This window comes from Silene latifolia, chromosome 9 (assembly GCF_048544455.1).
Source record: "Silene latifolia isolate original U9 population chromosome 9, ASM4854445v1, whole genome shotgun sequence".
Taxonomy (NCBI): domain Eukaryota; kingdom Viridiplantae; phylum Streptophyta; class Magnoliopsida; order Caryophyllales; family Caryophyllaceae; genus Silene; species Silene latifolia.
In genome coordinates this window covers 90536452-90560010 of record NC_133534.1, presented here as the reverse complement: position 1 = coordinate 90560010, position 23559 = coordinate 90536452, and positions in this window count along the sequence as shown.

The following is a 23559-nucleotide window of genomic DNA, read 5'->3' as shown; positions in this document are numbered from 1 at the left end:
TTTGTTTGATGTTGCTTCCTGTGAGTTTCAGTTTGTACAGATAGACAGTTGTTTTGTTATTGATGTTTCTTACCAGGTTAAGTTGGGAATGAGGGTAGAATATGATATGAAATAGAGTGGTATATGTTTTCGCTGTTGTCATGGTATAGTGATATTCTGTTGGTGGGACACGGTTGTGAGAGGTTGTTACAGTAATTTTGATCTTGTTCTAGATAAGGCTTTAGTGGACATGGTAATGGCAAGTGATTCGTAAAACATGTGTGGTAATGATCTGATATATGCAGGTGGTTCATAATCCTTTGTTAAGACAGTGAGTGTAGGGCGTTGAGTAATTAGTGTCGTGTTAAGTTATGTATGAGGCTTGCGGTAATAAAAGAAAGGAACTTGAGGATCTAGTGTGAGTGTACGTAACAATTGTGGATCGTGAGTTATGCTTTTGGCGGTAAGAGTTTTATGTAGTTTATATAGAGAGGTGTGTCATGTTACGGTAATTGGGAACAAGTGAAGTTTTGGGTTAAATTAAGGATTTTGTGGTATAGGTTAGGTGGTGTGAAGAGAGAAGTGAAGTAAGAGAGTTGTTTAAGTAAGTGAGCCTTGGGTAGGTGCATGGCGAGTGTTTAGATTATAGGTGGTTATCTTTGACATGCGATGGTGATGAGGATTATGAAAAGATATATCTAGGATTTAGTATTAGTGAGTTACGAGGACGTAACATTTATCTTAAGAGGAGTAGGAGGCGATAAAAGAGAGTTTCATGGTGGTGCATGTTGTAATATAATTGGAAGTAGAGTGTTAGCGTAGCGTAAAAGAGGGATTTGTTTTATTGATAATACTTATAAAAGGCCATGGCCGTGCTTGTAGTAGTGTGATGCTTCGGAGCATGAGAATATTTTATATAATGTTGACAGTTGGAGGATGACGTTATGAGTCTGAGTAAACTTCGAGGACGAAGTTCCTTTTAAGGGTGGTAGAATGTAACGTTCCGTTTGATGTCTATGAGTGTCTTGATTTTGGATTTGATAGTGGATGATATTATGGAGCTAGCAGTGTTAGTGGATGGTGGTTGGTTATGTATGAAGTTGGTGTCGTGAGAGATATATATGTGGTGGATACGATATCGTGAGTCATGTTAAGGAAGTAAACATAGTTGGTGGAGTGGGTGTTAAGAGTTCATGTTTTATGTTTGGTCGAGTTTTTGAGTTCTTAATTATGTTGTTGTGTCTTGGTCAAGTTATTATGGTTGTTTTTAGAGTATGGGTTGAACTTCGGGGACGAAGTTCTTTTTAAGGAGGGAACACTGTAATACTCTGTATTTATAAGTCTTGGGGTACTCTATCGAGTAGGCCTTACTCTGTCGAGTAAGGGTAAGTTGCGTTTTAGAAAAGTTTCTGACCTGTTGGGTACTCTATCAAGTAGCCTTAGGTACTCGATAGAGTAAGGGGGTACTCTATCAAGTAGCCTTAGGTACTCGATAGAGTAAGGGGGTACTCTATCGAGTAGGTTTAGGTACTCGATAGAGTAAGGGGGTACTCGATCGAGTAGCCTTGGGTACTCGATCGAGTAGCCGGTTTTACGGGGAGTTTTCTCGGGTTTTGTTAATTATGCGATTAAAGTATATAAGCTTTGTCGTCATTATTCTAAATCACTTTTGCAAAACCTAAATTACTGTTTAAGAGAGAAAGCAAGCAAGTTCTTCATCCTAATCGCATTATTAGCAATACCCGGAGTTTAGAAGGTCAGTTCTTAGCGTTGATTATACCGTTGAGTTCCTTGCGTCGAGGGTAAGATCTATGTACCCTTTTTATTGTCTTTCCTTTAAGTTGGTTAAATCCTAATCTAGGGATTTGGGGGTTTTTGAGTAGTTTGTGATTTGGTAGCATTTGTATGTTGTATGGTAGCAGGAGGTTTCGTAGAAGAGCCTTTTTGAGACAGCTGTAGAGACCGTCTGATAGTTGTGCTTTCCAGGTAGGATTTCCTACTCAGTATTAGTCCCATAATGGGATGATTGTTGATGTGTTGAGATTGATTGTTTAATATCGTAGTTGCATTGTGACGGTTGTGATTGTGATTGTGATTGTGATTGTGATTGGTTGTCTCTGGTTCTCGAGATGATTCTCGGCTGAGTGGAGTCACTTGCGGGAGTGGCTTCACGCCCTAGTTTCGCCCTTCGTGGAACCCGCCACGGAAGGGGATGTGCACATTAATGGACAGGGTTATCGCTCACTATGTGGAGCGGGGATTTGGTGGGTACGGCTGCGGTCCCCCACTTGCAGGGCTGGTCCAGTGGACAGTCAGTGATTGAGACGATTGGAATTGGTTGGTTGTGTGTGTGTGACGCTTAAGTCATGCTGTGTATCTTATTGTTGATATATATGTATAAATTGTGTGATTAGTACTAACCCCGGTTGCTGTTTTGTAAACCTGCGGTGATCCATTCGGGGATGGTGAGCAGATATTGAGCAGGTATTGAGATGAGTAATGGGATAGCTGGGATGGCCACGACATGATGATAGGAGTCTTCCGCTGTAGCTTATTAGTTATTTACATTTCAGTTAGAACAGTCAGTTTGAGAACATGTATTGCACTTTTGGTTTGGTTTTGAGAATTGTACTCTTCACTAAGTATTTATAATTAAACGTTGTTTCTTCATTGTTTATTTGATTATCATTGCCTCGGGTAACCGAGTTGGTAATGTCTTCATACCTGAGTGGTCCTGGTAAGGCACTTGGAGTATGGGGGTGTTACATGGAGAGTCGATTATTCAGTTGAGCATAACACGGAGGGTGTTACTGCCAGTTGTGCATAGCGAGCAATCGTTACTGCCAGATGAGCATAGTAAGTAATTACTACTGCCAGTGATAGTTGTGCATAGCAAGTAATTACTACTGCCAGGTGAACATGGTACGCAAGTACTACTGCCAGGTGAGCATAGCACGGTGTTAAGGGGGTTGTGTTACTGCCAGAGACGTAAGTGAATTGTATGGATGAAGCGATGAGAATTTGAAGGATGTTTATTTTGGTTGGATTATTATTATTATTATTGTTGTTTAGTTTATTCCTACTCAACCATTGGTTGACGTGTTTGCTTCTGTGTCAAAATAAAATTGATGCCTGCTTTAATTGATGGCATCCTGTGGTGAACCATTTAATATTTCCGGTTAAATGGGGAGCAGATTTAAATACCAGGTTTTGAGTTAGCTGGATATGGGGAGCTTGGGCTTGTGAGCTTTCGGACCTGCAGGAGTCTAGATCACAAATATAGTTATATCACTTATCTAATTTCCGCTGCGAGTTGTATTTATTTTTATATTAAGTATTAGTTGATTAAAATTGTAAAACATATGTAATCATTAAAGTTTTTAATTAAAGTACTTTGGTGAGTTGGACTTTGTTATCTACTACCTCGGGAAACCGAGATGGTAACGGTCCTATTTATTTGGGAATGTCTAGCTAAAGGCTCCTGAATAAATGGGAGTGTTACACATTGGGTGCTACTGGAAATCCAAGTGGAAACAAAAATAGTGTACTGGATTGACTCTCGCGAAAGCAAACCCTCTGACAGTTGTGTAAGGATGATAAATGAATAATCTTACAACCTTCGATAATGTCATTTGTTATTGTATGACTTGAGCCATATATATGCAAATAATAATGGAATGTGTTTGTATTTATAAATTAATGTTTTTGAAGCAAAAAAAAGATTATGTCCACTTGGGAAATATGAAAGCAACATTGTTCCCAATTTCATCACGCCATTATTAAGTTTATTCTTAATAATTACTCGTCTCATTTAATTAATGTTTATGCGAGAGGTTTATTATCTACTTCAGCTGATTTGTGTAATTTATATAATAGTCTCCTAAAGCACCATACGACAAACAATGTGCCTTTTACGTTTGTCAGTCCATGTGGGAGGTTATCAACGGAAAAATTTCTACCATTCCGATACGGGTTAGTGTGATTTATAAGCTATTTTAGACGTAAATTGAGTTCAATTCTGTATACTTCCATGTATTATATCTATTTTGATTATGTATATTTTGAATTGTAGTTTCCACTAATACTCAACAAAGCCCTAGAATATTCGCCAGAGGACATCAACCAGATGAGAAATATGTGGGCCAGTTATGTTATTTCATTAGCGGAGTCTCAATTCTTTGCTCATGCTTTATGTACGTGTGTGTATATATAGAGCCATTGTGTATTGGCTTCTTTTGTTTTATTGAGGAAGTTGTGTTTTAGATTTTGATCATCCTGTTTGTACTGTTTTGAAACTAGGTTTAATTGATCACGGGGTGTAATATTTCCATGCAAGATTGAATTTTTGCAGTGCACAGCTGCTAAAATGCTATTTTTAGCAGCAACTGAAAAATAGCATTCCAACAGCTGCTACAAACGCTGCTGAAAAAATAGCATTTCAGCAGCTGCTAGAATAAGCTAAAATCATTTTTTTGGAAAAAAAATTATTTAAAACGACAACGGTTAAAAACAACCCGTTGCAAACAATTATTTGACAACGGTTTTATTTAGATAAATAACCGTTGACATCTTTTCCCTCCCATTCAAATAGCCAAAAATATAAGATAACAAACGATAACCGTTGTCGAGTTCAAAACATTTACAACGGTTTATTTAAGAAGAACCGTTGTCAAAGTTTCATCAATAAAAATAGATAACAGTTACCTACCGTTGTCAATTGATTAATATAACAACGGTTTTGCACGCAATAAAACCGTTGTTAAATTTTGACATTTAATTAAATAAGATTACAAAATGAACTGTTATCATATATAATATTTAACAACGGTTTTGGAACCAATAAACCGTTGTCAATAGTAAACTAGGACAACGGGTTTGAAACCGTTATTAATATTTAATAACGGTTTCTTAAAAGTATACCCATTGCCATAAACATATTTAACAACAGTTTTATAACCGTTCTTGAGTTGTGATAACAGTATTATAGATCTTTTATTGATGTTATATAACTGTCGCGCGTTTGTATACAACCGTGGTATATATTTAACAACAGTCGTTGCAATAACGGTTCCGTGTTTCTATTTAATAACGGTAATTGCATTATCTGACCGTAATTGAAGGTATTATTTGGCGTAGTGTAATGGAGTCAAGCTCCACGGCCTAAAGCCATCCCCCACGGATTACGAGGCAGTAATTGAAGAAGGGAGAAAATAGAAGAGGAGCTCGGGAGGGCAGAGCCACAACCCGGGCGGGTTAACAAGCTACCTAAGCGAGCACCACCAGAGCCCGGGCGGGTTCTCAGGCAGGCCACCCCTCTACTACCCAGAGCCCGGGCGAGGCACTACTTTCCTCGCCTTTGGACTTAAGTATATTTACTTAATTACCCTTGTAATCGTGTGATTAGAATAAATACCCCTCATTCCCTTAGGGTTTATAAACACTTTTAGAGGGATAATTAGGAACAACTACTTTAATTAGCATCTTAATCTTTCAATTTTGTTTAATATTTGCACAATAATTCTTAGATCTAGTCTTGTTCTTGAAGAATTCTTGGGTTGTGATTAAGGAAGGTGACGATTCTTCATCAATCAAATGGTTTCTTCTATTTTATTCATCATGTTTTCTATTGCTTTGATGATTGAAACCATTATTTGCATGATCAACATGATAATGAGTGAGTAGTCTTTTAGCTAGGGTTAATGGGGGATTAGGGGGAATGGTTAAATGGTAGATCCATATTTCATGAGCTAATTTGTTTGATTACATTGTTGTTATAAGTTCGACCTTTAGTGCACATGTTATGTTTAATGAAATGCATGATTGACGACCTTGCATGATTCTCAACCCATTCAACAAGCCTTGTAAGACATAATCCAACTCAAGGATTTTTAAGCCATGCACTATGCTAGTGGGCAGACCAGGTGTACGATGATAGCTAACTCGACTCAAGTTATGAGCCGCAGGACCGAAAGTTCCGGCTTTACTATATAATAACCTTAACCAAACCAAACTCATACTCTTTGGATTTACTATTTGATCACCCCTATGAACCCATCACACCCTAGTGTCTTTCCCTTATTGATATCATCCTTATTTACTTTAGTTGTTCTAGTTTTCATTTATTTTCATTTCATTTTAATTGTTTTAGTTGTAGTTGTTACACTCATCTCATACCAATCAATTTGTAAAACTCTTGACACTATTTGAAGCATCTAACTAAGCATTGCAATTTACTTGAATTGTTTTTGTTTTATCTTGTACTTTTAGTAGTTAGTTTATTTTAACCTTAGGGATCCTTGTGCCTTAACGTAGTGTTAATTCTTTCCTCTAGTGTTGTCTTATGCTTAGAAGATCAAATCGTGGTAACCCATTACGAATTGATCCGGAGATTGAAAGAACGTTGAGAAACATAAGAAGAGGATTTAGAATTGTTGAGAGCGAATCTACTTCAACCACGGAGAAATCAAGTTCTTTGAGTGATAGAGGCCTAGTTGATATTGGGATTGAATTGGTAAATCCATTTGCAAGGGAACCACTAAACTAGCCAACAAACTACCCCTCAAAATAACCCATAAAATCAACCAACCATGCCAAAATTCTCATCACATTCTGTACGTACCGAAGATAGCCTACTCAATGGTACCCCTACATCCACAAACCTAACAGGAAACTTCATAACAAAATTCGCTTTCATTCAATTGGTTGAAAGAGGCCAATTCGGGGGGATGCTAAGTGAGGATCCACATCTTCACATGGAAACCTTTTGTGATTATTGTGAAGCTATCTATCAAACGAGTGTGACTCAAGATCAAGTATGATGGGTACTCTTTCCATTTTCATTGATAAGAGCTGGAAAGAAATCGCTAAAGAGCTTGGTCAAAGCTACTCTTGGCATCAATTCATGAAAGACGCTAGCCTTAGATCTCTATAAGAAGTTCTACCTGAAGGGATTTGTCGGTCCGTAAAACAGTTTTGTTAAACAAATCTTCAGGATCATATGCATGTTAGAAATTAGAATTAAACACAAATAAAAGAGCAATCGAATTACCTCGCAGCGGAATTAATCTGTGAGCAAATAATATCCAGCAAATAAGAAAAATAAGAACAGGATCAGAATAGCCCAACTGCTACAAATAATTACGAGCACCCCAATTATAGTGCCTCCACTAGTATCCAGACGTATGAATAGGAGATACGATTTGTATGCTAGTACACAAGGTAAGGTTTGTTATTTCTCAGAGAGGAATCGGATGGATGAAATTAACTCCCATATATCTCTATATATAGGAAAGCAAAGACTCAATTTCCTAATCAAACCCTAACCTTAATCGCAGCTGGGCCTAATCTAATTAGAGCCCTATTTCCATATTTCAGTCTGACTGGAAAACGAAACACCGTATTCATCTTGTGTGTGGCCCAATGGGCACGTTTAATTCTACACGAGTCCTTAAACTCATTTAAGACTCGGTCCGTAAGCGGCTTCTACCAAAATGTTTCGGTTAAATAGAATATAAACCGGGTTAACTTAATTGGACTCCGGACATAAATACAACAGTCTCCCACTTGTATTGTGTCCAATTAAACATGTCTCTTTGCTTCTATTGTTCCAATCAAGACTAAGGTAGGAAAAGTGTCAACCTTATATGTCTTAATCATTTTTCTCGAATCTCTCAGTTGAATTGTTGAAGTAGATGACTGACAATCACCTCGTCTGAGCGCGGCCATGCATTTTACAATTCACACTCTTTGAGAGGCCAGAAACAATAAACTTCCTTCTGTAAGGAAGGAACAAATCCCATGTTGTTTAACAACATCCTATCATATGATCCATAGTAAGTCCAAGCATTGCCGTTATAGTCACCAGTCACGGTTGACGTTTGACAATGTCAAAACAAACTACTTAGCATGTACAGAATAGTGAAAAACTCAGGTCCAAAGACTGTATATTCACTACTAACTAGTGATTAGAAACTTTACTGACACTAAGCGAATCCTTAGTAAAGTTCTTAACGGGTCTGTCTAACACATGTTCTCTAAAACGTACCCATATGCGTGGTTTGATATCTCAATATCATGACTTAAGGAACTTAGTCATCAACCAGCGCATATACTTATCAGTTTTAGGCATTCAAGTGTTCCAATTTAATGCCCTGATTAGAGACTATAATAGAAAACATCATCCAAATAGAGTTCCAAAACTAAGTCATGTACTTAGTTATCTATTTAATCAATGTTGACTATTGTGGAACAAACATTCAATTAAACAATAAAATGAATAAAATAAAAGAACAATTTTATTGAATAAATGAAGCAAATGTTACATATAACTAATTAAACATGTCAAATAAACTCCCACTAAAATAAAGATCTCATAATAGGACTAAGACCACTCGCTAATGCATCTTAGACCAATGGCAACTCTATGACGCTCATGCTTGGACTGCGGGAGAGGCTTTGTTAAGGGATCTGCAACATTTACTTCAGTCGGTACTCTGCATATCTTAACATCGCCTCTATCAATGATCTCTCTGATAAGGTGATATCTTCCCTCTATGTGTTTGGATTTTTGATGTGACCTCGGTTCCTTAGCTTGTGAACTAGCACCATTATTATCACAATAAACATTTATGGCGCTAGAAATGCTAGGAATCACTCCAAGTTCACAAACAAATTTCCGAATCCAAACAGCTTCCTTTGTTGCTTCTGAAGCAGCAATATACTCAACCTTTGTTGTAGAATCAGCCATAGTATCCTGTTTGGAACTCTTCCAGCTAACAGCTCCACCATTTAACAAGAATACATATCCATATTGAGATTGAGAATTATCTCTATCAGACTGAAAACTAGCATCAGTGTAACCACTAACAACGAGCTCTTCATCCCCACCAAATACCAAGAACATATCCTTAGTTCTCTTAAGATACTTTAGGATATACTTGGCAGCTGTCCAGTGACCTTCACTGGGATTATTTTGGTATCTACTAGTCATACTCAATGTACAAGCTACATCAGGACGAGTGCATAACTGGCATACATGATAGAACCTATGGCGGAAGCATATGGAATCTTTCTCATGTGCTCTTGCTCATCAGGTGTCGAAGGACACTGAGTCTTTCTAAGAGTAATGCCATGAGACATAGGCAAGAAACCTTTCTTGGAATCAATCATATTGAAACATCGAATCACCTTATCTACATAAGTGCTTTGACTTAGACCAACAAGTCTGTTAGGTCTATCTCTATAGATCCTAATACCCAAGATGTAAGTTGCATCACCCATATCCTTCATGGAAAAACAACTTCCAAGCCAATCTTTAACGGATTGTAGCATTGGAATTTCATTTCCCATAAGGATTATGCCATCGACATAAAGAACCAGAAGTGCAACTGCACTCCCACTATTCTTCTTGTACACACATGTTTCTTCTTCGTTTCTAAGGAAACCAAACTCTTTGATTGCCTGATTAAAACGAAGATTCCAACTCCGAGATGCTTGCTTCAATCCCTAAATGGATCGTTGAAGCTTGAAAATCTTCCCAGCATGTGTTGTGAAACCTTCAGGTTGGGTCATGTACACATCCTTTTCCATATTTCCATTAAGGAAAGCTGTTTTCACATCCATTTGCCAAATTTCATAATCATGAAATGCAGCAACTGCTAGGAGAATCCGAATGGACTTAAGCATCACTACTGGAGAATAGGTTTCATCATAATCAATGCCATGAATTTGCTTAAAACCTTTAGCTACCAGTCGCGCCTTATATATATCCACATTTCCATCAATGTCAATCTTCTTCTTAAAGACCCATTTATACTCAATGGTTTTAACACCATCGGGTGGATCAACTAAAGTCCATACTTCGTTATAGTACATGGATTCCATTTCGGATTTCATGGCCTCAAGCCATTTTTTGGAGTCAGAGCCCATCATTGCTTCTTTATATGACCTTGGCTCATCATTCTCTACTAAAAGTAGATCACGATGTTCAGTCACTAAGAACCCATATCTTACGGGATCCTTAACAAAATTAGATCTTTCAGATCTACGTAGGGCGGGTTCCACAATAGTAGAAACTACAACTCTTTGTAAATCTAAATGTTGTTCCTCCTCATTAGGTGGAGGAATTTCCTGTGTCTCTCGAATTTCTTCGAGATCAACTCTACTCTCACTGGTTCCTTTGGAAAGAAATTATTTTTCCAAAAAGACACTATATTGAGCTACAAACACTTTGCCCTCAGATAGGTTGTAGAAATAGTACCCTTTAGTCTCCTTCGAATACCCTACAAAGAAGCATTTATCGGATTTGGTGCCAAGTTTTTTAGGAATTAACTTCCTTACAAAAGCCTCGCAACCCCAAATCTTTAGGAAAGACATCTTAGGAACGTTTCCTGTCCATATCTCATATGGTTTCTTTTCTACCGACTTTGATGGATACCTGTTAAGTGTGAACGCAGAAGTTTCAAGTGCATAATCCCAAAATGAAATTGGAAGACTAGCATGACTCATCATAGACCGAACGATATCAAGTAAAGTTTGATTACTCCCCTCAGACACACCATTCAATTGTGATGTTCCTAGTGGTATTAGTTGTGAAACGATTCCACAACCTCTAAGATGATCACTAAACTCCTGGCTCAAGTATTCTCCTCCACGATCAGATCGTAAAGCTTTAATTGTCTTGCCAAGATGATTCCGCACCTCATTCTGAAATTCTTTGAATTTTTCAAAGGATTCAGACTTGTGTTTCATCAAGTAAACATAACCATATCTACTGAAATCATCAGTAAATGTTATGAAATACTGAAAACCACCTCTAGCAGTATGACTCATTGGGCCATAAACATCAGAGTGTATAAGGCCTAATAAATCAGCCGCCCTCTCACTGTGACTAGTAAAAGGCGTTCTTGTCATTTTTCTAAACAAACAAGACTCACATCTCTCAAATGATTCAAAATCAAATGAATCCAAATGTCCATCTTTATGAAGCTTTTGTACGCGTTTCTCATTTATATGACCCAAACGACATTTGTTTTTTATTCGAATATCAAAACCATTCATGTCGAAAAACGAAATAGAAATAATATTCCTGCTAATGGCAGGTACATGATAACAATTATCTAGTTCTAAAACTAAGCCAGAAGGCAACGATGAATGAAATGTTCCGACAGCTAAAGTAGCAACTCTTGCTCCATTGCCCACACGAAGGTTCACTTCACCCTTTGCCAATGATCTACTCCTTTTTACTTCCTGCATATTACAACAAATGTGAGAACTACAACCGGTATCTAATACCCAAGAAGTAGAACAACGAGTAGTAATATTTACTTCCATAACATGAATACCTGAATTGGAAGCAACACTTCTATTCTTCACATCTTCCAAGTACTTTTTGCAGTTCCTCTTCCAATTCCCCTTTTCATTACAATAATGACAGACATCTTCAGAAGGCTTACCCTTTATTGACTTGGGCTTAGATTTGAGTTTGGCAACAATTGCCTTACTCTTACCCTTACCCTTATCTGAACCTTGCTTTTAAAAGCCCTTTCCCTTTTGTATTATGAGAACATTAGAAGTAGGAGCTTTCTTAATGCTAGGCTCAGCTGTCTTAAGCATCCTATGCAATTCTTTCAGAGATTTGTCCAAGTTATGCATATTATAATTCAAAATAAAATCATTATAACTTGGATTCAAGCACTGAAGCACAATATCAGTAGCCAACTGTTGGCTTATTCCAGCATCAAGTCTTTCAAGGTTATCAAAATAACCTCTCATTTTAATGACATGTGGACTAACAGGCTCATCTTTTCCCATCTTATCATCAAAGATAGCCTTAACAGTATTATACCTTTCAGTTCTAGCTTGCTCCTGAAACATAGCTTTCAGGTTTTCAACAATCTCATATGTCGACTCCACGTTCTCATATTGCTTCTGAAGCTCAGAGTACATGGTGGCAAGAATCATACAGCAAACATCAATATTAGCACCAGAATGCTTTTTCAACGCGTTCCTAGCGGTGGTATGGGCATTACTATCTGGTTTCTTAGGCAATTCCTTCTCAAAGACATATACCTTTTTCTCCTGCTTGAGAACAATTCTCAAATTGCGATACCATTCCAAAAAGTTTGAACCATTCAACTTTTCCTTCTCAAGGAGGGAACAGAGCGAAAATGAATTGGTGGTATGAGACATTATCTACAATAATATAAATATGCAAGTGTAAGTAACATGTTAAACTATGCAACAAATAAATCCTAAACAATTTTAAGATAATAAAAATTGTACATGTAACCCTCATACACATACAATATTCCAAGACCCCAAATACCTATAACTTAAGTGAGCTTTGGCTCATCGCCCAAATTATAAGGATTAAGGTAAACATCTCTATGTTAATTGCATCTCATATACAACTCTCAGTTTGTTAAATAATCATCATATGAATTTTAACTACATGCCTCAAAGTTCAAAACTATTTTGAAAAACTTTCTTAAGACAACCAACCTACATGTGTGGATAACTGTTATCCACCTGCTCAACTTACATAACCAGAATGCTCTACTTTGGCATACCCATCACTTGATGATATAATTTTATTATAGTCATTAGGTTTGAAAGACATAAACTTAATATTCAGATTGAGGGTTTAAACATATATGTCGATTATGAATGCATACTAATGAACACATGTATATTATATGCATCTTATACATATAGGAATCAACATTAGCATGTCTCATTTTAAAACAAAAACATATCATAAACATAATCTCAAGATAGATTAATAAAACATTAAAATTTTAAACTTTTAAGTCACAAACTCCCCAAAACTCAATCGAAACTTTCGATTTTGGCCTTAAAACGCAGACCCTGCGTTGCAGTCTTGTTTAGAATGCTGTTTACACTCGAAAAACACTATGTTCTCGTCAAAATTCGACGCTCGGACAGATGAACGCTATATATGAAACAATTTCATTAATTCGTCATCACTACTTTAATCGAATTAAATTAGTCACAAATAAATATGAGTTTAAGGGTAGTAATATATATCAAATATACATTAAGATTTAAATTAGATAGAACCACGCAAGTTACATGAGACATCATCCTGATTATCTATGTTAAAATATTATCCGCATGTACATGTTCTCGTAGTATTAACAATTTAGCCAATTATCAATATTAAAATACCTCGAGAAAAACAAGCATGTGACAACCAAAAACAATGTGGCTAACAATAAGCAAGTAAGGAGTTGTTGTCAAGGATGTCAATATCACCCGAAACCGATTTATATCCGACCCACCCGACATAATTAAACGGATGAAAACCCGAAATTAGCGGGTGAAACTAGGGTGACGGATGAGTCGGGTTCGGATTCGGGTCAGGTTCGGGTCGGGTCCGGGTGGACCTCCATCCACCCGTCATCCGATCCATCACCCGACTAAATTAAAAAAAAAAATCATTTATCACACATATATATACTCCTAATTCCCTATTTTTTTCTATCAAACCCTACACAAATCCCTCATTTATCCTGCCGCCTCTTCTACTCTCTCTCTCTCCCTCTTAATTTCCCAATCACTTAAAACAACACCATTCACATATGACGTATCTCCTTCGACCTCCGCCAACACCACCTCTCACTCTACCCATCTCGACTACCAGCGCCGAGACTGCTCCATTGCCGGTGTCCTACTCACCACACTCCATAAACATAACCCCATTTTTGTACTCCACACAACCGCAGTACCGCACCCCTAAACACACAAAATGAAAATAAATCGACTTTTTGAAATTTCTCTCTGATTAACAATGGCTATGCCCATGATTGAAGATGAAGATCAGTTTGCTTAGAGTGCAAAGGTAACACCAGAGTTATATTCATTCAAAAAGAAGATTAAGGAGTCAAACGAATATCAGGATGGTAGACTGGTATAGTACGGTCGCCGGCGATAGTGTATTGGTGATGCCGCCGATGATGTAGTACTAGTTATGTCGTCGGTGATACACTTTTAGTAAGTGACGGCTATGGGGAGTAATTCATATCGATGGTGTAGGTGGTAGTAACAGTTTTCTAGTGTATTTGTAAAACACAATTTATTTTAAGATTTTGTATTTGTAATGACATTTTAATAGAGGTGAAAAGGATTGGTTTGATTGAACTTTATCCATTTTATTAGTTGGTGGAGGTGAAGTGGCAGTTTTTTTTAAATATATTTCTCATCCGTTAATCACCCGATCCACCCGTGGGTGACGAATGGGTCGGGTTCGGGTGGAGATGTAATCGGGTGATGGGTGGGTCGGGTGGACTAAATGGATTCGGGTGAGGCTCCATCCGATCCGAAACCGACCCGTTGAGATCCCTAGTTGTTGTTGTGGCTAATGAACAAGTGGACCCCACACATGAATAAACAAACATGTGATCATGTAACTTGGAATTCCAGAATTACGTGCAGGTTTCATAAAATAAAACGAATCGAACCAATCAATACTTGTATTCGATTTTTAACATTGCATATCCGCTCTGATACCACTTAATGGATTTGTCGGTCCTTAAAACAGTTTTATTAGACAAATCTCCAGGATTATATGAATGTTATAAATCACAATTAAACACAAATAAAAGAGCAATCAAATTACCTCGCATCAAAATTAATTGGTGAGCAAATAATATCCAGCAAATAAGAAAAATAAGAACCGGATCAGAATAACCCAACTGCTACAAATAATTATGAGCACCCCAATTGTAGTGCCTCCGCTAGTATCCACTCGTATGAATAGGAGATGCGATTTGTATGCTAGTACACAAGGTAAGGTTTGTTATTTCTCACAGAGGAATCGGATGGATGAATCTGACTCCCATATATCTCTATATATAGGAAAGCAAAGACTCAGTTTCCTAATCGAACCCTAACTTTAATCGCAGCTGGGCCTAATCTAATTGGAGCCCTATTTCCATATTTCAGTCTGACTGGAAAAGGAAACACCGTACTCATCTTGTGTGTGACCCAATGGGCCCGTTTAATTCAACACGAGTCCTTAAACTTATTTAAGACTCCGTCTGTAAGCGGCTTCTAGCAAAACGTTACAGTTAAATAGAATATAAATGGCGGTTACCTTAATTGGACTCGGGACATTACCAACACTACCCACCGGAAAAAACTAACATGCTTAGAGAAATCACGGGATTTGAGCAAAGAGATGAGGAAACACTATAAGAAGCTTGGGAGCGTTGTTAGGTTCAAATACCCCTATTAGACTCATCTAATCATTTTAGAAACTAATTATAATTTATATTTGTATGGATCTAGTTACATGCATAACAAATGAACAAAATATAAGGAGAAAATCATTTTTCTTACATACAATATGGTTCTAAATTAGGGCACAAACAAGGTCACCTTCCTTATATGTTCTTGAGCTTAAATGAATGGATAATCCTCCAATCTCAAATATAGAGATACTCCTTACAAATTGCACCCAAGACTGTCCCTTAAACTAATATATTAATTAACTAGTTTAATATATTAGTAGCTCTTAAATGTGTTCTAATAATAATATATAATAATAATCTAGTAATATTCTATTGTTATATTAGAATTTAGATAAACAACTTATGTGAGATCTAAAACTATTTTAGAGAAATAAAGAGAAGCATCTTAGCGAGACTAAGAGGAAATTACATGAATGAAAATAATAGAGAACAATTTCTCTATATGAAAGAGGGGAAGCCGGTTTTGGGGGTTATAGAAGGCCAATGCATGGCCTTCACCCTTTTGCTTTTTCTCTTTTCTAAACACATAGGTATGCAAGGCTATTATTTAGGTTATGATGGTGTTTTATTTGTCAATTAAATAAAACATTCACTATCCTATAAACCCCTCTATATTTCGGTCCACAAATAAAATGGACTTCCATTTTATTTGTCAGTTTGTCATTTATCACACAATATGTCACATGTAGCATGTAACATGTTATTAGCTAATTTAATGCATATTTATCAAATAAATATCATTATATATATATATATATATATATATATATATATTAATTAAATTACATATAACAAATTGTCTAGTAATTCACAATTACATGGTATGAAATGGGACATGTTAATATAATTAACAACATTTTGTAATTATAATTACTCATTCATTCATATCTCAATTTCTTCATAAACAATAATGAATTTTAGTAATAAAATCTTTTAATTACTAAATTAAAGCTTATTTAATCAAATTACAATAAGATATAAATATTCTCACTCACAAATGAATTGTTCAAATTTAAGGAATTGATTAACTTGTATTGATATACAATTAATCAACTCGTCTATTATGGGAATTGTCCTATAGTTGTGACCTTAAGAGATCACCGATCACCACTGTCAAACGACAGTAATGTCAAACTCTAGTTAGCCAATCATTACTGATTAATGTTGATCAGTTAACTATATAAATGAACCACCCCTTACGTATTCTTAATTTGAGATTTAAATATGTGATCGCACTATTGTTGAGGACACATACTCCAACAATCTCCCACTTGTCCGAGACAAGTGTGCGTCACCAATTCTCTCGTCCTATTACAATCTCTCACTCAATGCAAGGTGTCTTGCAGGTCGTACTTGTATTTGATAATATCTTGAGTGGTTTCCTCGATCTGGAGAGTAACTGTCTGACCGAAATTATCTACCGTAGATACCTTCCGAGCGTGGCCACGCATTTTCAGTTCACCGCTCCTCGAGTGGCCCTATGATTTCAAACAACCCTGACAAGGTGGTGGACAATTCCTATCACACTATTCCCTTCGTATAGCCACAGCTCATCATGACCCAAAAGATGCCCATTTGACCTCAGTTACGAAAATCGTAGAGCATAAATCAAAGTTACTCAGAAACTGTGCCAACTTAGGCGAATATTCTTTAGTCAAAGAATTGACTCAAAAGAATACTATAGTAGCTCTCGCCAGCACCAGGCTTTATAAAAATTACCAGAACTCTATAAGCGGTCACTGCCCAGCAGAGTGTCCCATACAGTCCGCCTATGTGATCGACTAGTCATCTCTTATGACTCTGTGGCACTTGAACTTGCCATCAATCGCATCACACTCTAGCCACTTCGAGACGCCACCTTATATAAGCAACTAGGGGCCAATACTATGTTAATCCAATTCACTTTAATAGGGTTCAACGTTGTCCTTACAACCTATTTGGATATAACAAAGTAATAAAAGAGTTTTTAATACAACTCAAATGATGAATGCATTATCACATATGTAAAATTGATACCATATCAATTACTACATAATCTATAATCCATACTTAATATTGTATATTACTATACATCTCAACTCAATTGAAATGGCATGACTTATCATTCTTAGCCTCTGAAAAAGCCTTGGTTAGCAAGTTTTAGCAATACTTTGCACTTTTCCTAACCTTACTATATACTATTTCCCATTCTTGTTAATAATCTTGTATTATAAGAACTTCTTTGAGTACGTGCCTAGATCCAATCTGGACATAGGCTCTCTAGCCTTTGAATAACTCCCACTGTCCTCACAGAAAGTAGGGATAGGACCTTCAGTTATTGGAACAAACTACCGTAATTCCTCGAATTCATAAAACCAAATCCTAATATCATCCCTTCCTTCTTTCATATGCCATTATTGCAAGTGTACTCAATTTCCTTTGTGTATATCTCATTGTTCAACAGCCTAGGATGTTTCTAGCAGATATCCCCCTTAAATAATATAGCCAAAATGGTTCTCTAACCATCCTTATGTGTTTAGAATATGGTTTTTGTGTAACTCCTTGCACATAAATCCATCTCAATTCTAAATGCTTAGTTTCATATCTTTAGTACTTCCTGAGTACTAACTAATGAACTATGTGGCTATATAGAGACTTCTCTTAAAGATTCGATTTGTAACTTTTCGTCATACTCCAAGTATACAAAATTTAAGAATGGTGATACATCTTAGCGTAATGAATTAATTCCACAGCGGAAGCACGTGGATTCGATTTCTACATGTTCAATACTTTTGAACTTGTCAAGATTCTTATTAACATAAGAATATTCATTCACCGCTAATATCCTCTTAGAACTATCTTTATAGGTCTGGATACCATTGAAATGTATTATTCTACTCTTAAATTGAAGAGTCTATCGATCCGAAATACTCAAGAGAGGGGGGGAGGGGGGGGGGGGGAGGGTGAATTGAGGATTTAAAAACTTTTACCTACTTTTTCTATTGTAATTGTATAATTAATTATTTAAAATTTATTGCTTAAACTTTAACTAATTAACTAAATAACGAAATAGAATAAAGTAACTAAACGAAAGGAGAATAGAGACACAGGGTTTTTGAAGTGGTTCAGTTTAACAAATCGAAACCTACGTCCACTATTCTCGATTAATAAATTTAGTACCTTTCTACGGATTACAAATTTACTAACCCAACTCGTACTACTAACCCTAGCTGTAACTCAAGTGAGTACCGTTAAATACTCGAGTGACTAACTTACGCTAATAATAAAGCACTAATGATTTTTCCAATAGTTCATGTTAATGAACGAGTAAGAAATCGATTAAGCACTATTATCTTATAATGATAACAAAAGAATGAATGCACAAGTTTATAAACACACGACCTTTTCGAAAATTGCAAAAACGGTTTTCTTGTTTTGAAACACACGGTTTTTTGCTTTTAAAAAAAATCAATTTATGCTTAAATGTCTTACTTTTAAATGTTGCAAAGCTGAAAGTATTTATAGGAAAGGAAGGAGCATGGCACTCGGTTTCACACGAAACCCTAATAGCCGAAATACTAGATATGTAAACATCATATCTTTGTTATTTCTTTCCTTAAAACCCTAAGAGATAATAGAGAATATTCCTACAGATAATTTATAAATTATTCTTTCTTAAATCTTAAGATATGATAAGATTTTCCATAGCAAGAATATCCTTATCATAAAGAACCATATTAAGCTAAATATAAAAGATATGTTAAGATAATTCTAAAGAATAAAATCTTAACAATAACAACTTTTATTCCTTAGGTTTACACGAAAAAAACACGGCCCATATGCCTCATTTTTCGAGAAAACCCTAGCTTGAAGCTAGGTTAGATTTTAGGGTTTAAGAGTATGCCTTGTTAAAACCCTAATTAGTAATATAGCTCAACTCATAATTTGATCCAACATAATTACTAATCATAAGTTTAAAATAAAATCATACTCTATATGAATATGGGCTTCCTTATTAAATAAATACTTTTTCTTAGAACATTTAAAAGAAACAAAAACATTTTTCAAAAACAATTTCAAAACATCTTGAGTCGTGTGTAATACAAACACAGCATCTTAATGTTATTGTACAAGAGCTATAACATTGAGCTCTTACATAAGTAATATTATAGCTGTCAAGCTATAACCTTACCAATATAAGAAATGCACTTATATGTTACCATTACGAGATAATCACATACACTATTCTAATCTTCTTAGGAGATCTTCGAGTGTAGGCTACTTCATCATTCAGGCTTGATTATTCCTTAAACGAGCTTCATCTTCTTATGATGCTTAAATAATTCTTCCACAATCTTGCAAAATTTTGATTCGTAATTGAGGGCTTGATCATAATATAGTCTTGTATACTTTCATCATAATTCTTTAAGCTTGGCAAATAGTATGTCTAATCTAAAGGGACTAAACAAACGATTACGCGCAACGAGTATATAAAAGGTAAAGCACTCTTGACATCATCAAAACATAAACATATATTCTATATGGTTCAACAAATTCCCCCTTTTTGATGATGGCAAGTCTCCTAAAATTGTGACTAAGTAAATAGTATCCCCTCAATATAATACCCTCATCTTTATAGATAAAGATCAACGCAAGATCAAATGATTAACACAAGATCAAAACTTAAAGGACTTTAAGAGACAATTGGTCTTGACAAGGAGCAAGCTTAGGTAAATGCTTACCATGGTCGTTCTTTTCCCCTCTTGACATCATTGAAAAGATAATAACAAACATAAAATGACTAGAATAATATATGACGAGACAAGAGATAAGAACGATATAAGAAACTAATAAACCATAGATAAACATAAGTACCTACGAATTAAGATAACATACAAACCAAAGAAAACATGTCTATGCCAAATGGGCCAAATGAAAAACATGTTTAGAACTACTTGAGCCATAACCACAAGCAGCATGCCAGAAATGGGCCGAATGGTTTAGAGTTTGAGGATGCAAAATACACCATTAGAAAAACAAAAGAAAGTAAGGCTAATAAGAGAAAATGCGAAAAACAGGGGAGGGGTAAGGCAGGGCTAAATTTGACGGGTTTTGTATGGGTTAAAGTAATCGGGATGAGTACGATGTTCCAAGGCATCAAGACGATCAAATGAGCTCCGCAAAAGTGTAGCATAAGCTTGTAGGCTTCACTCAATGTTAAGAACTTTCAAGGACAAAGCCTTTGTCGCCTCCAAAGTAAGAGATTCATCGGTCTTAATTGCTTTTCCGTCCATGACCAACGCACCCCCTTGACTAGTAAGGTAGGAGAGACGATGACCTTGTTGGAACACTTCCTCACGAATTGCCACCAAATCCCTCTCAAAATCCGTGAGCCTCTTATCAACCCCGTCCATCCACGCATAAACCCAAGCACTATCTAAGCCACCATCCGGGGACCGTGATGGTCAAACCCGAGACATGGCCGTAGCTAATGCCGTGGTTTGCTCCTTAACCTTAGCCGTCAGAGATCCCATAAAAGCATCTAATTTGGCTTCCATATCCACCAATCAACCATCACTAGTGTTCTTTTCAACACTCTTAGCAAAGACCAATTCGGGTCCTTCAAACCCGAGACCCATCAAATTAATCACACGATCACACATGCCATCTTTTGCACTCACACCGTAACTCTCTCGGCCTATAACTCTTTTAATCTCCAACAACCTCGATATCCATATCCCATTTGGAAGATCTAGAGTAGTGCTATGTTTCTCCTTGGTAACGGTGATGCTTGTCTGAATGATACGATTAAACACAAGACTCGCCAAATTATTTTTTCGACCCTCCAACCAAGAATACACAATGATAGCCTCATAACTTGACACTTTATCCCGTCCACCCCTTCTCGGCACAACGGTATTCCACAAAAAAGTTTAAAAAGAACTTGATTTTTGCCGAGAGAGGACGGATCACAATATTGCTACCTTCCGAATCAACCTCATCAAAGTACCTTTTAATGACAAATTTCTTGTCATCATCAACATTAGACCATTCCAAACTTGGATCAATTTCAATTCCATCATGAGGAATTTTAAAAGCCGAACAAAAATAGTCAATAGTGACGGTGACACCGACACTGTTCACGACCGCATGCAACACACCATTCTTAATTTTGACTGATGCAAAGAATTGTATAACCTCAACTGGGTAAGTGGGAACCGAAAACCGACTCACATCACTCCAACATTGAAAATCAAGAAAATCGACAAAGAACTTAAGAGACAGAATTTGGGACAACCAAGATTTAGGGTAACACCTTCCTCCATGAATTGAGTATTGCAAAACCCGAGAAGCAAGGATCCTTTCTCCTTTGGTCATCCGAACCCGGTTCAATCCGGCCTTAGTCGCGCTTTTCAAAGCCTCCCAAAACAGAGTCCTCGAAATCCCATCCCGAACAACTACTTCAGGTTCACTAGCTTCCTCAACATCATCTACTACCATCTTATTTTTTTCCTTTATTGAGGCGATGCCTTTAACATTCGGAAATCGCGTCATACTGACCAAAAAACAGAGGAGGTGATGGTGTTAGGATTCACTAATTCTATTAATTAACATATTCATATATGTGACATTTAATTTAGTCATCAAATTAAATATAGATCTTATGCATGCAAACTTGAACAAGAGTAGAGAAGAAATCATCAATCTTACTTATGTGATTCGGTTATTAGGGCACCAACAAGATCTTCTTATTGTTAGTTCTTGAGCTTTCCTTATAATGGATGAACAAGGTTCAAATTAGAACCTCTCCCAAAAGCATATACCCAAGGAAACCTCTTAATAACTAATATTATTATGATCTAGTAATAATATAAGTTTTACTTAAATTTGACACAAAAATAGTATTTTGTACTCTTGTAATTTTCGGCCAAGAGAGAGGGATTTTGTGAGGTTTTATTTCTCTAAAATTTCTTCACAAGATAGAGAATTCATTTTTTTACTCTAGAAAATATTAGTTGAAGTTGTGAATAAATGATGGAGGAAAAACAAAGTCTTTTCTCTTGAAAAAACCGGTTGGAGGAGGGAGTAGGAGCCAATGCATGAGCTTGTTTTTCTTCCCAAGAAAAACAGGCATGCAAGGCTACAAGTAGGGTTTGATCATTGTGTTTTCTACTTAAAAACAAAAAACACAATATAAACCTAATGCTCCCTCCTTTTTCGGCACACTTAAATAAAATGGGTAGTCCATTTTATTTTGTCATTTGTCAATTGTGACAAATGTGACATGTTACTTGACATGTGAAATTGCAATGTATTTTTAACATATTAAAAGTCAACATACTCATAAAATATGTCATATAAAAAATCGTCTAGTAATTCATAATTACTTGTGCCAAAATGGTTTATCAAATTATAAATTACAACGTCTTGCATTTATAATAAATTATTCATTCAATTTTCAATTTCAATTGTTTCATAAACAATAATTTTATCTAAGTAATAAAACAATTCAATTAGTTAGACCGTATCTAATTTAATCTAATTATAATAAGACACGTTAATCTCACTCACAAATCATCCGTCAATTTTATGCAATTTAATTAACTCGTATCGGCATATGATTAATTAAATAATAAATTAAGGGTATTTCCCTATAGGTATGACCTAAGGGGATCAACTGATCACCACCGTTGCACGACAATAATGTCAAACTCTAGACAGCCAATCATTACCGATATGTGTGGACCAGTTGACTGTAAAATATTACATCCCACATGTATTCTTAAAAAGAGATTTAAACATGTGATCATTATGATCGACAGTTGTGATCGCATTATTGTCGGAGGCCACATATTCCAACAATCTCCCACTTGTCCTCGACAAGTGTGCGTCACCAATTCTCTTATCCTGTTATTATCTCCCACTCAATGCAAGGTGTCTTTCAGGTCGTACTTGCAAGTGATCATATCGAGAGTGGTTTCCTTGATCTGGAGAATAACTGATTGACCGGAATTATCTACCATAGATACCTTCCGAGCGTGGCCACGCATTTCCAGTTCATTACTCCTCGAGTGGCCCTGAGATATTGTTTTAACCCTGACAAGGGGGTGGACAATTCTTATCGCACTATTCCCTTCGACTAGCCACATCCATCATAACCCAAAATATGCCCATTTGTCCCCATTTACGAAGGTCGTAGTAACATAAATCAAAGTTAATCTGAAAACCGTGCCACCTTGGGTGAACAGTCTTTAGTCAAAAGAATCGACTCATTAGAATACTATAGTAGCTCTTGCCACAACCAGGCTATATAAATTTGCCAGAACTC